Genomic DNA, 12500 nt, shown 5'->3' with positions numbered 1-12500 from the left:
ACGACGAGGAGGAGGAGGAGGAGGAGGAGGAGGAGGAGGAGGAGGAGGAGGAGGAGAATAACGGGGTTGCTGCGGATTAAGATGGAAATAACTTAATGAAATAATAATAAAACATTACCAGATAAAATTGAGAGAGAGGAAAAATTTAAATCATTTTCTCTTTCACTCCATTCCCTCCTTCATCAGGCAGTACCTCCACTTCCCTCCCTCATAATTTTCTCATCTCCTAAAACGTGGCATTTCTCATTCACCGCTATGGAAGAAAAAGAAAAGAGAAGAAAAAACCAAGTCACTCCAAGATTACCAAAGTTTTCTCCATACATTTTTTTTCTTTCCTATCTTTTCTACTTTTTCCAGACACAAGTCCGCTTTCAAATTCTTTCTCTCGCACTTTTTTTTGTCTCAGCTCCCGCCACTCCTCTAAGTTTCAAATATTTAAATCTCCTCCACGTCACTAAGTTAAAAAATGGTTTTCTGGGAGAGTCAGAATTTCAAGAATATCTCAATTTTAACATCTTGGAATTAAAACACCTTCCAGCCTCCACGATATTTCTTTTTAATTTTTTCTCTTCCTTCCTATTTTGCTTATTCCAGAATTAATGTTTTTCTTTCCTCATTTTTATTTATTTTTTTAATTATTTCTGATAGCATGTTTTTTTTTTTTTTCAAGTTTCAATTTCTTATTTAATGGATTTTTCAAGTAATCAATTATTACATCGTGTCTGTATGTCTGTCTGTGTCAAGTCGAGTTAGTTATGCCTCTTTGCATGTGTCTGTATGTCTGTGTCAGTCAGTCAGTCAGTCAGTCAGTCTGTCTGTCTGTCTGTCTGTCTGTCAATATCCATCTGTTACGTAATCTGTCCCTGTCTGATTCTGTCTGTCTATTTCTGTTTCTGTTTCTGTCTTTCTTTCTGTCTGTCTGTCTTTCTGTCTGTCTGCCGCCCTCCCCCCCTCTCTCTCTCAATAATAACTAGCTCAAGGCAATCACACAAATCATTTTACTCGCCACACTTTCTTTCTCAACCTTTTTTTCTCATTCGTCCTCATTTCTTGATTACCACCTTCTCATCCCTCTTCCTCAGTATCCATCAACTCCTTCAGGCACCTCTACCCTCCTCCGTCTCCTCTTCCCCCTCCTCCTCCTCCTCCTCCTCCTCCTCTGCCACTCGCAATCTCTCTTCTCCAATCAGAGTTTCCCTCCTAGCTGATTGGTTGCCTGAGTACGTGTTCAGATGATGGAGGAAGGGATGGAGGAAGGAAGGAAGGAAGGAAGGAAGGAAGGAAGGAAGGAAGGAAGGAAGGAAGGAAGGAAGGAAGGAAGGAAGGAAGGAAGGAAGGAAGGAAGGGAGGGAGGGAGGGAGGGAGGGAGGGAGGGAAGGAAGGAGGGAAGAAAAGTAAAGAGAAATAAGTGAACTGCAAAGGATGATATGGCGAGGAGAGGATGAGTAAGTAATAAAGGGGGGGGGGGAGAGAGAGAGAGAGAGAGAGAGAGAGAGAGAGAGAGAGAGAGAGAGAGAGAGAGAGAGAGAGAGAGAGAGAGAGAGAGAGAGAGAGAGAGAGAGAGAGAGAGAGAGAGAGAGAGAGAGAGAGAGAGAGAGAGAAAGGCCAATTACTAATTGTGCAAACTGAAAAATAAAAGAAAATATTGAAAACAAAAAATTAGTATAGAAAGAAGAATATTGAAAATTAAAGACGAGAAGAGCGAGAGGATAAAAGAGATATGCCAAAAAAAAAAGGAAAAAAAGGAGGAAAATAAGAAAAGTGAATAGTGGGTTGAAAAGGAAAATTTGGGGCGGAAGAAACGAAGAGGATAACAGGAATAGGTTGGAGGAGAAAGGGAATTAAGACAAAGATGCAAATTGAAGCAGAGAATATGGGAAGGGAGAAACAGAGAGAGACTAAGGGGAGGTCACGCACACACACACACACACACACACACACACACACACACACACACACACACACACACACACACACACACTAATGCACCTGGGTATTTGATGTTACCTGCCGCAATTAAGGAAAGGAGAGGAGAGGAGAAAGCAGAGAAGAGGAGAGAGGTGAGGAAAGGGCAGAGAAAGGAAAGGGAAGTGAAGGAGATGGAAATGAGGGGGACTGAAGAGATGAGAAGGAAAATATAGGGAAATAAAGGGAAGGAGAAATTATGGTAGGGGAGAAAACGGGAAAGAAAAGGAGAGGAACGGATGGAAAATTAAGGGAAGAGAAAGAATGGGAAAAGTAAAGTAAAAATAAAAAGGGAAGGAAGGAACAAAAGAGAAAATACTGCAAGGGTGAGGAAACGGGAAACATTAAAGGGGGGAGAAAGGACAAGACGGCAAGAAAAAAATGAAGAAAGGAAACAAGAAAGAATGGTAGGAAAGGAAAGAAAGAAACCAAGAATTTAAAAAAAAAGTTCTATAGGACAAGAACTTCCTATAACAAGGCAGCGGATGAGGCTTTGCAGGAGTGTATGGTAATCCAACACTGAGAAAAGAGGAAGAGGAAGGATAGTAAATTAATGCAAGGGGTGTTAGTCAGGTGAATATGCCTGGAGGGAGGTGGAAGAGGGAGGGAGGGAGGGAGGTAGAAGAGGGAGGAAGGGTGAAAGGGAGGTAGAACAGGGAGGGAGGAAGGGAGGTAGAAGAGGGAAGGAGGGAGGTAGAAGAGGGAATGTGGGAGGTTGAAGAGGGAAGGAGGTAAGTTGAAGAGAGAGGGAAAGTGGTAAAGAGTGAGCGAGACGTGGAGAGAAAATCTGGGGAAAAAAATTGAGAATAAATTAAATTACTGGAAAACTGAATGGGCGCAAGACTGATAAATTTGATCAAAAGAGTCTATATGAGATAAGAAGAGAGCAGCGTCACAGTAGCGCCCACACTCTCGCCAGCCCACGCACTCACACAACCCAACCAACGAGACAATTCACACAAAGGTAGGAGCATGTGCAGGGGTGGAATAAATTTCTGGCCTCGGACAAGTGCCCAGGTGACCTTTGTGTTGCAGTGTGCGGGGACCGGAGAGCTGAGGTGTTAGTGAATGCATAACTCAGTGAAATGTGTGACCGTGGCAGTCTAACTAACAGTGGCTTGGCGTTGTGAGTGACTGACGATGGTGTTTTAATAAAGAGCTGGACGAGTGATACAGGAATGGTTCTTTACATATATTCATCATTATTTTCCTTTATTTGAATAGCTGGTTTGGGTTTTCTAGATAAGGAATATTCACAATGCGTCTTCAAACCAATAAAATGTTCCACTAAATAAAGGAATATAGTGTAAATCATGCATCAAGAATAAGAAGGAAAGAGATGAAAAAGGAGAAGAGTAAGAAAAGGAAGAACAAAATAAAGAAGAAAGAATATTAGCCTCATTTTCACGTTTTTTTTTCTTCTCCATTTCTCGTATATTTCTTCCTGTCTTATCTTTTTACGGTTTCTTTCTTCTCTCTCTTTTGCAATTAACCTCGTTTTCTCTCTCTCTCTCTCTCTCTCTCTCTCTCTCTCTCTCTCTCTCTCTCTCTCTCTCTCTCTCTCTCTCTCTCTCTCTCTCTCTCTCTCTCTCTTCGTAATTCCTTTCTCCCTATGGTTGCCTCTCTCAATTTACTTCACTTTTTTCTTTTATTCCATTCCTTCCTGTCTTCTTTACCTATTCATCATTCTTATTCCATTTCCTCCACAATTTCCAGTCCTTATTACCGCACTTCATTTATTCTTCCGCCAAATTGTATTCTTTCTTTATCGATTTATTTCAGTTCCTTAAGTTCACATTCACAAAACCTTAAGCGTATAATCAGCGTCATCATAATATTAAATGACTTTACTTACACAATCTGCAAGTCACATTGTTAAAGCCAAATCATCACTGCTCAAGATAAGAAACACTAATACTGTCATGTTGAAAAGTCGAGTAAAATTCAGCTTGCACTTACATTCTGTTTAGTGTCTTTCTCCAATACGTCCTACGATCTGCTGGCTTTACACACTTAAGCTTATTCCCACTGAAGTTTATTCCCACAAGTCCAAGATGAGAAACACTAACACTGTCATGGTCAAAAGCCAAGTAACATCCCAAGTATATATCCACTGTGTTTCGCGTCTCTGTTCAGTAAGTCCTTTGATCTGCTGGCATAAAGCTCATCCTTACATATATTACTCGCACCGGGCCTTGATATCAAACATTAATGCACTCACGGTCAAAAGTCTAATAACATCGCAAGTACATTCCCACTGTGTTTCGCGCCTTTTTTTAATAATTTCTCTGCTCTGATGACAATTTATAGATTCCTTGCAGACCAGAGAACTTATAGGATTCAGAAAACGCTTAAATCAAAGACAAGTGTGGCGGGTTATTCAACTTCTAAGAACCAGACAAGTGAGAAATTCTTTGAAGATGAGAAAACTTGAAAAAAAAAAACGCTAAACACAATAGAAGTACAGTGAGTGTCGCAGGTTACTCGACTTCTGACCTCGACTATTCATAATTCACTCACAAAAATCCTCATGGAAATCCTCAGTGGAATAAAAGTTGCCAATTTCACAAATCTGGGAATGAGTGTCACTACATATTCGCATTTACTGACACCTGTCCTGAAGTTTAATGAAAGGAGTCCAGAATTCCAATAGAAACCTTAGATTAACGCACACTGTACATTTCACCACACACACACACACACACACACACACACACACACACACACACACACACACAAAGGTAAGTAAAAAGATAACATTACTAGGAACACCACGTCAAGATGCAAGTCCCATCTTATGAATTATTCAGCATGTGTGTGTGTGTGTGTGTGTGTGTGTGTGTGTGTGTGTGTGTGTGTGTGTGTGTGTGTGTGTGTGTGTGTGTGTGTGTGTGTGTGTGTGTGTGTGTGTGTGTGTGTGTGTGTGTGTGTGTGTGTGTGTGTGTGTGTGTGTGTGTGTGTGTGTGTGTGTGTGTGTGTGTGTGTGTGTGTGTGTGTGTGTGTGTGTGTGTGTGTGTGTGTGTGTGTGTGTGTGTGTGTGTGTGTGTGTGTGTGTGTGTGTGTGTGTGTGTGTGTGTGTGTGTGTGTGTGTGTGTGTGTGTGTGTGTGTGTGTGTGTGTGTGTGTGTGTGTGTGTGTGTGTGTGTGTGTGTGTGTGTGTGTGTGTGTGTGTGTGTGTGTGTGTGTGTGTGTGTGTGTGTGTGTGTGTGTGTGTGTGTGTGTGTGTGTGTGTGTGTGTGTGTGTGTGTGTGTGTGTGTGTGTGTGTGTGTGTGTGTGTGTGTGTGTGTGTGTGTGTGTGTGTGTGTGTGTGTGTGTGTGTGTGTGTGTGTGTGTGTGTGTGTGTGTGTGTGTGTGTGTGTGTGTGTGTGTGTGTGTGTGTGTGTGTGTGTGTGTGTGTGTGTGTGTGTGTGTGTGTGTGTGTGTGTGTGTGTGTGTGTGTGTGTGTGTGTGTGTGTGTGTGTGTGTGTGTGTGTGTGTGTGTGTGTGTGTGTGTGTGTGTGTGTGTGTGTGTGTGTGTGTGTGTGTGTGTGTGTGTGTGTGTGTGTGTGTGTGTGTGTGTGTGTGTGTGTGTGTGTGTGTGTGTGTGTGTGTGTGTGTGTGTGTGTGTGTGTGTGTGTGTGTGTGTGTGTGTGTGTGTGTGTGTGTGTGTGTGTGTGTGTGTGTGTGTGTTAGGGCAGCGGCCGACATCTACCTGAACCTCAAAGACAGACTATAATATTCTTGACACGTCCATTCTCCTCATCATCCACCCCCCAGAAAATAAATAAATAAATAAATAAATAAATAAATAAAAATAAACAAATAAATAAACAAATAAATAAGTAAATGGGAACTCCGAAAAAAAATAATAATAATGAACACGGTGATAGGTGGTAAATTTTCGTTCGAGGAAGCTCTAAGAGTAAAAAAAAAATAAATAAATAAATAAATAAATAAATAAAACAAAAAAACTATAGGCGTTGTATGTGAGGAAGGGGACGAGGAGATTTGTTTACTATTATCTTCCCCCAGATATACGTGAGCATCCCTTTAAGCAGCCCACAATTTCCTGCACCGCCGCCCAACACCACTTCCCTCATCACAGGACTTGTATCTGAAGGTTCCAACTGTATCTTTCATTGTACGGCACTTTCCATTGTCCCATTTCTCTTTCTCTCCACCTGTATTTTTCTTTATCACCTCTCTTTTTCCATTTTTTTCCTCGTCCCAGTCCTTTAATTCTCAACCTACCATTCTTTTTTTTTTTCATTGTTTCTCTTTTACTTTTCCTCCTCTTTCCCTCTTCAATTCTTTACCTTCCATTACATATTTTTCCTTCCTTTTATTTACTCTCTCTCTCTTTATTTGTCCCTTCTACCATTTATCAAACTACCTACTGATTTTCTTTCTTTTCTATATTCCTTATCTTCATTATTTTTTATCTTTCTTCTCGCTCTTTCTCCCATACACTATCTCCACGTCTAGCATTTTTCTGCCTCTTCTTTTAATATTTTTCTTCTTTCCTTTCCTTTTTTTCACCCTCTTCTAGTCACTTATCCACCCTCCCATTCCCTCAACACAAATTTCAATCACATCAAATCGATAATGGCGGATTAAAAACCATATATACGATTAGATTCTCTCTCTCTCTCTCTCTCTCTCTCTCTCTCTCTCTCTCTCTCTCTCTCTCTCTCTCTCTCTCTCTCTCCCTCTCTCTCTCTCTGAATTCGACTTAAATTGTTCAGTATTTATTTTAATTTACTTCAATATGTTTTCTTTCTTATTTTATGGACAAATTTCAAGGTTCAGGTAACTTCCTTAACTTTCTCTCTCTCTCTCTCTCTCTCTCTCTCTCTCTCTCTCTCTCTCTCTCTCTCTCTCTCTCTCTGCAAGGTGAATACATAATTTTCGGTGGCGTTGTAGGATGAAATACATTATCTTGCTTTAGGCTTACTGGGCGCGAGGAGGCGAGCTGAGGTGCGCTAGTTTAAGCTCGCGAGTAAATCTGAGAGCGTGTGAATGTATATGTATGTAGGTGTGTATGCAGATGCGAGGAAGCTGGGTCAATCGAGGCGGCTTCTAGTCAGGGAGGAGAGTGAGGGAGTGGGGAGGAGAGGGAGACTGGGAAAGAAAGGGATGGATAAGAGAAAGAGAGAGAAAGAGAGAGAGAGGGAGGGAAGTGAAAGTTGTAGATAGCGAAGGAAACGGTGATGATGATAGTGGAGAGAGAGAGAGAGAGAGAGAGAGAGAGAGAGAGAGAGAGAGAGAGAGAGAGAGAGAGAGAGAGAGAGAGAGAGAGAGAGAGAGAGAGAGAGAGAGAGAGAGAGAGAGAGAGAGAGAGAGAGAGAGAGAGAGAGAGAATGTCGTGTAGAAATCGAGGAAAAGGTTGATGAAAGAAAAGGGGAAAGAGAAGAGGAGTTTGGGTGACTAAAGGAAGGAAAAGAGGAGAGGACGAGAGAATTGCAGGGGGAAGGCAAGGGAGGAGGAGAGCGTTGGCAGGAGGAATTCAGGGAGGAAGATATCCAGGGGGAGAGAGAGAGAGAGAGAGAGAGAGAGAGAGAGAGAGAGAGAGAGAGAGAGAGAGAGAGAGAGAGAGAGAGAGAGAGAGAGAGAGAGAGAGAGAGAGAGAGAGAGAGAGAGAGAGAGAGAGAGAGAGAGAGAGAGAGAGAGAGAGAGAGAGAGAGAGAGAGAGAGAGAGAGAGAGAGAGAGAGAGAGAGAGAGAGAGAGAGAGAGAGAGAGAGAGAAGGGGGGAGGCAGGGAGAGAGAGAGGAAGAGGAGAGAGAAGGATCACTGTCAGACGTGTGAGGTTGAGCCCTTCCATGGTACACACACACACACACACACACACACACACACACACACACACACACACACACACACACACACACACACACACACACACACACACACACACACACACACACACACACACAGTCAACCCTCCTGGGAAACGGTGCAGGACTCCAGGAACGAAAGCAAATGCGAAGGGAAGGGAAGAGAAAGACGAACTGGGAGGAAGTGAGAGGAAAAAAGTAAAAGTGAGGATATCGAGAAAGAAAGGTGAGACAGACACAAATATTTTCACGTAAAACACTACATACTTGCACGTAGTGGGTTATTTTAGTGTGTGTGTGTGTGTGTGTGTGTGTGTGTGTGTGTGTGTGTGTGTGTGTGTGTGTGTGTGTGTGTGTGTGTGTGTGTGTGTGTGTGTGTGTGTGTGTGTGTGTGTGTGTGTGTGTGTGTGTGTGTGTGTGTGTGTGTGTGTGTGTGTGTGTGTGTGTGTGTTTGCTTTCTTCCTCTCTTCATTAAAATACACACACACACACACACACACACACACACACACACACACACACACACCTAATCACATATTTTTACACTTTCCTAAATAACAACAGTATTTATATTTCATTTACAACTAAATATCACAGTTGTCATCATATCCTCTCTCTCTCTCTCTCTCTCTCTCTCTCTCTCTCTCTCTCTCTCTCTCTCTCTCTCTCTCTCTCTCTCTCTCTCTCTCTCTCTCGTCTTGTATTACACTATAGCACTCATACTCGTACCTGTGTATAATAAACGTATTTACAAACGTTCCATTTGCATCATGTTCTCCTACACATTATTTATTAGTCGCAATATATACATTGACAAATAAGTACGTTCATTACATATATTCAGCTCTCTCTCTCTCTCTCTCTCTCTCTCTCTCTCTCTCTCTCTCTCTCTCTCTCTCTCTCTCTCTCTCTCTCTCTAACACAATTTCCCGCCTCTACCTTCCTTCCTCCTCGCCGCATTAAACTCTTCCGGCCCATAAATTCTTGAACATGACCCCAAAGTTGAGACTTTTGACGGGCAGCCTGAGTTTCGGGTTTTCGTTAAGGCCGTAAAGCAGGAGAGAGAGAGAGAGAGAGAGAGAGAGAGAGAGAGAGAGAGAGAGAGAGAGAGAGAGAGAGAGAGAGAGAGAGAGAGAGAGAGAGAGAGAGAGAGAGAGAGAGAGAGAGAGAGAGAGAGAGAGAGAGAGAGTTATCCGAAATGCGAAAGAAAAATACTAACAGGATATTTTGCCTTTTTTTCGTTTCCAAGGAATGCAAGAAAGGTGAATTTCAGGAAATCTACGTAGGATTTGACTTGCAAAGTGAGAAAAAGAGAAAGAAATGGTCACGGGGAAAGGGAGAGAGAAAGAGAGAGAGAAAGAGGATAGGTAGAGATAGATAGAAAAAGAAACAGGGAAAAGGAAATAAAGGAAATCAAAACATGAATACAAAAGAAATATATAGTTTTAGAAACGTAAATAAAAAAAAAACGAAAAACAAACATGGGAAAAATTAGGACAAACTGACATAATAAAAAAAATGCAGGAAAAAAGTCGATTATAAAACTCTAATTAAAAAAAAAGAAAAGAAAAGTGAGAGGAATTAAGCATGAAACTTACAGTAAAAAACAAACAAACAAACAAACAAACAAACAAAAGCAAAAGACTGTTCCTTCGCGGCATTTAAGTTGCAAGTGTTAAAGAGAACTCACTCGTTGAACCCAAAGAAAGAAAGATAGAATGAGAGAAAGAAAAAAAAATAGAAAAAGAAAAGGTTGGAGTTCATTAAACGCAACATGTGGTCTCTAAAAGTTAAGGAGAATAGTTATTTTCTTTTTACCCTTTCCTTTTCTTCCTCTTCTCGCTTTTATTTTGGCGCCCCACTGCTGAGCCTCTCCCACTCCCTCAGGTGCAGCCGGTTATTTCACTCTCCCACTCCTTCTCTCCCTTCCTCCTCTTCTTCCCTCTTTCATCCTCTTTGTTTGCTCTCCCTCTACCATTTGTCTTTCATTTATTCTGTTATTTTTTTTATCTCTTTCTCCTTCTCTCCTTCCTTCCTCTCTCTCTCTCTCTCTCTCTCTCTCTCTCTCTTTTTCTCTCTCTCTATTTCTATTTGTCATATCTTCAATATATGTTCACGTTACTGTTTCTCGATTTCGTTATTACCTGTACTTGTTTACTGTCATTTGTTTTTCTCTCTGTTTCTCTCCTCTCTCCCTCTCCTTCTATTTCTCATATCCCCAATAAATGTTCGTGCTACTGTTCCTCGATATTTGTTTCGTTTCCTTTCTTTTATTGTTTATTTATTTTTGTTCTTTTCTCTCCCTCTCCTCCTTCTTTCTATTTGTCGTATCTTAGATAAAAAAAATCATGTTATCATCCTTCGCTATATATTTCGCTTCCAATATTTTTTTTTTTTGTATTTATTTCAGTTACCTTGATTTTTTTTTTATTGTTTTACTATCTCCTCTCTATTTCTATTCATCAAACCCTCAATATAAGTCAGTGTTACCATTCATAGCTGTCTATCCCAATCTCAATATTTTCTAACGCATTTTGAATTCAGTCTTCTGTTTATATTTCTCTCTCCTCTGTTTCTATTTCCATGCATAATATCTTTAAAGAATATAAACTTTATCACTGCAGGTTATTTCATTTTACTGAAGTTTCTCTCTCCTCTCTTTCTATTTCACTTCATACAAGTACTAAAATATGCTAACGTTACCATTGCCTACTATTTTTATTGATGTTTCTCCCCTCTCTTCTCTTTCTATTTCAATCTACACAGTTAAAAAATAGTTCGTGTTACCATTATCTACTATATCTTATTTCCATTACTTTCAGACCCATTGCATCATATAAAAAAATTTCATGGCTCTCTGGTAACGCCGTGTCTCATCCCACTGGCCCATAGCAGCTGGGGTTCGAGTACCGGGTGATGAAGACAGCAGGCACAGGGCGGGTCACATATCCCTTCACCCTTCCAGATAAGTTAAATGGCAATTTGGACGATGCAGTGGCCTCATGCCCTGGAGTATTGGTTCATATCCCGCCCTGCGCCCCACAGCCAGGGACACGGAGATGAGAAAAGCAGCCACGCGCCATATTTTTACCGGAGCCTCTTACATATTTTCCTGTATTTTTTTCCTTCCTGAGTAATCTGGGTATGCTTAGGTCTTTTGGTATTTTGATATCTATTGGGCTCATTGGGTTAGTGTTGAAAGAAGGATGACTGTGATTGGTTAGATTAATGATTTATGATGATTAGTAAGGATGTGGTAAGATGATGATGATGATTATAAGGAGGAGGAGAAAGAGGAGGAGGAAAAGGAGAAGAGAAAGTGAAAAAAAGCTGTTCCATATTTAGTAGTCTCTCTCTCTCTCTCTCTCTCTCTCTCTCTCTCTCTCTCTCTCTCTCTCTCTCTCTCTCTCTCTCTCTCTCTCTCTGACGAGGCAAAAAAAAAAAAAACACACACGCCGACACATAAGTAAAGATGGATAGGACAGCATTTTTTCCCGCCCTTCCAGTGTTGCAGGTGGCTGTTTCCCGCCACTGATGCGTCTTCATGAGGGGGAAAAAAGAGAATGAAGAGAGGTAGAGGAAGAAAGAAAAATGAAAAAGACACTACAGAAAGAAGAGAACCAGAGAGAAAACGAAACCAGGAAACGAGAGTGAAAAGAGAAGTATTATGCGAACACACACACACACACACACACACACACACACACACACACACACACACACACACACACACACACACACACACACACACACAGTAAAAGCAGGTGGAAGCAAGACCCTGAAGTCACCTCATTTACCTTTCCTTTTACCTTGGGGCGCCAAAGAGAATACGAGGCACTGTTAATACTCTGACGCTTTAAAAATACCTTCTAAGTGCCCCCTGGTCCTCCTCTCCTCACTTAACACTTACAGGGACACTGGGATACACTTAACATGACTACAGTATCTTTGAGCGTATACATTAACAATATACACAAGAATACCTTCACTGTTCTATTTTTTTTTTTTCACTATTACTAACTAACCTCAAATATTACACAATCTCATCTTCCCTCTTTTTTTCTCCCCTCTCCCTCTATCTCTCACTCTCCTCACTTCTCTTTTCTCCTTTCATCTCCTTCCTTCTCTCTCCTTTCCTCTATTCTCTTCCTTTCTTCTCCTCTTTCCACTCCCTTCTAACCCTCTTTCATCTCCTACTCCTTCCTTTCTTCTACTTTCTTTTTTCTTATTCTTTCCTCCTTTGCTCTCCCCTCACCTTTGTCTCTCCCTCCTAAATGCCAAGGAGGAGGAAGAAGGTGAGAGGGGACAGGTGTGGAGGAGGAGAGAGAGAGAGAGAACACAGGTGAGCGTGGGTAGTAAAGAAGAATAATAGGAAGAGGTAAAAGGGAGGAGGAAGAACGTGAAAGGGAGAGAAAAAGGAGAGAGAGAGAGAGAGAGAGAGAGAGAGAGAGAGAGAGAGAGAGAGAGAGAGAGAGAGAGAGAGAGAGAGAGAGAGAGAGAGAGAGAGAGAGAGAGAGAGAGAAAATCAAAAGGCAGGAAAGAAATGTAAGATAAGGATAGAGAAAAGAGAGAGAAAACCGGAAGGGAGGAGGAAGAGTAGATACTGTGAGAGAGGGAGCAAGGCAAGGGAAGGAGAGAAAAAAATGAAGAAGGGAGGAAAGGAAAACTAGAGATACTGTGTGGAGAGAGAGAGAGAGAGAGAGAGAGAGAGAGAGAGAGAG

Source organism: Scylla paramamosain, chromosome 11 (assembly GCF_035594125.1).
Source record: "Scylla paramamosain isolate STU-SP2022 chromosome 11, ASM3559412v1, whole genome shotgun sequence".
Taxonomy (NCBI): Eukaryota; Metazoa; Arthropoda; class Malacostraca; order Decapoda; family Portunidae; genus Scylla; species Scylla paramamosain.
The sequence above is the reverse complement of the archived record's forward strand: the minus strand, read 5'-3'. Positions refer to the sequence as shown.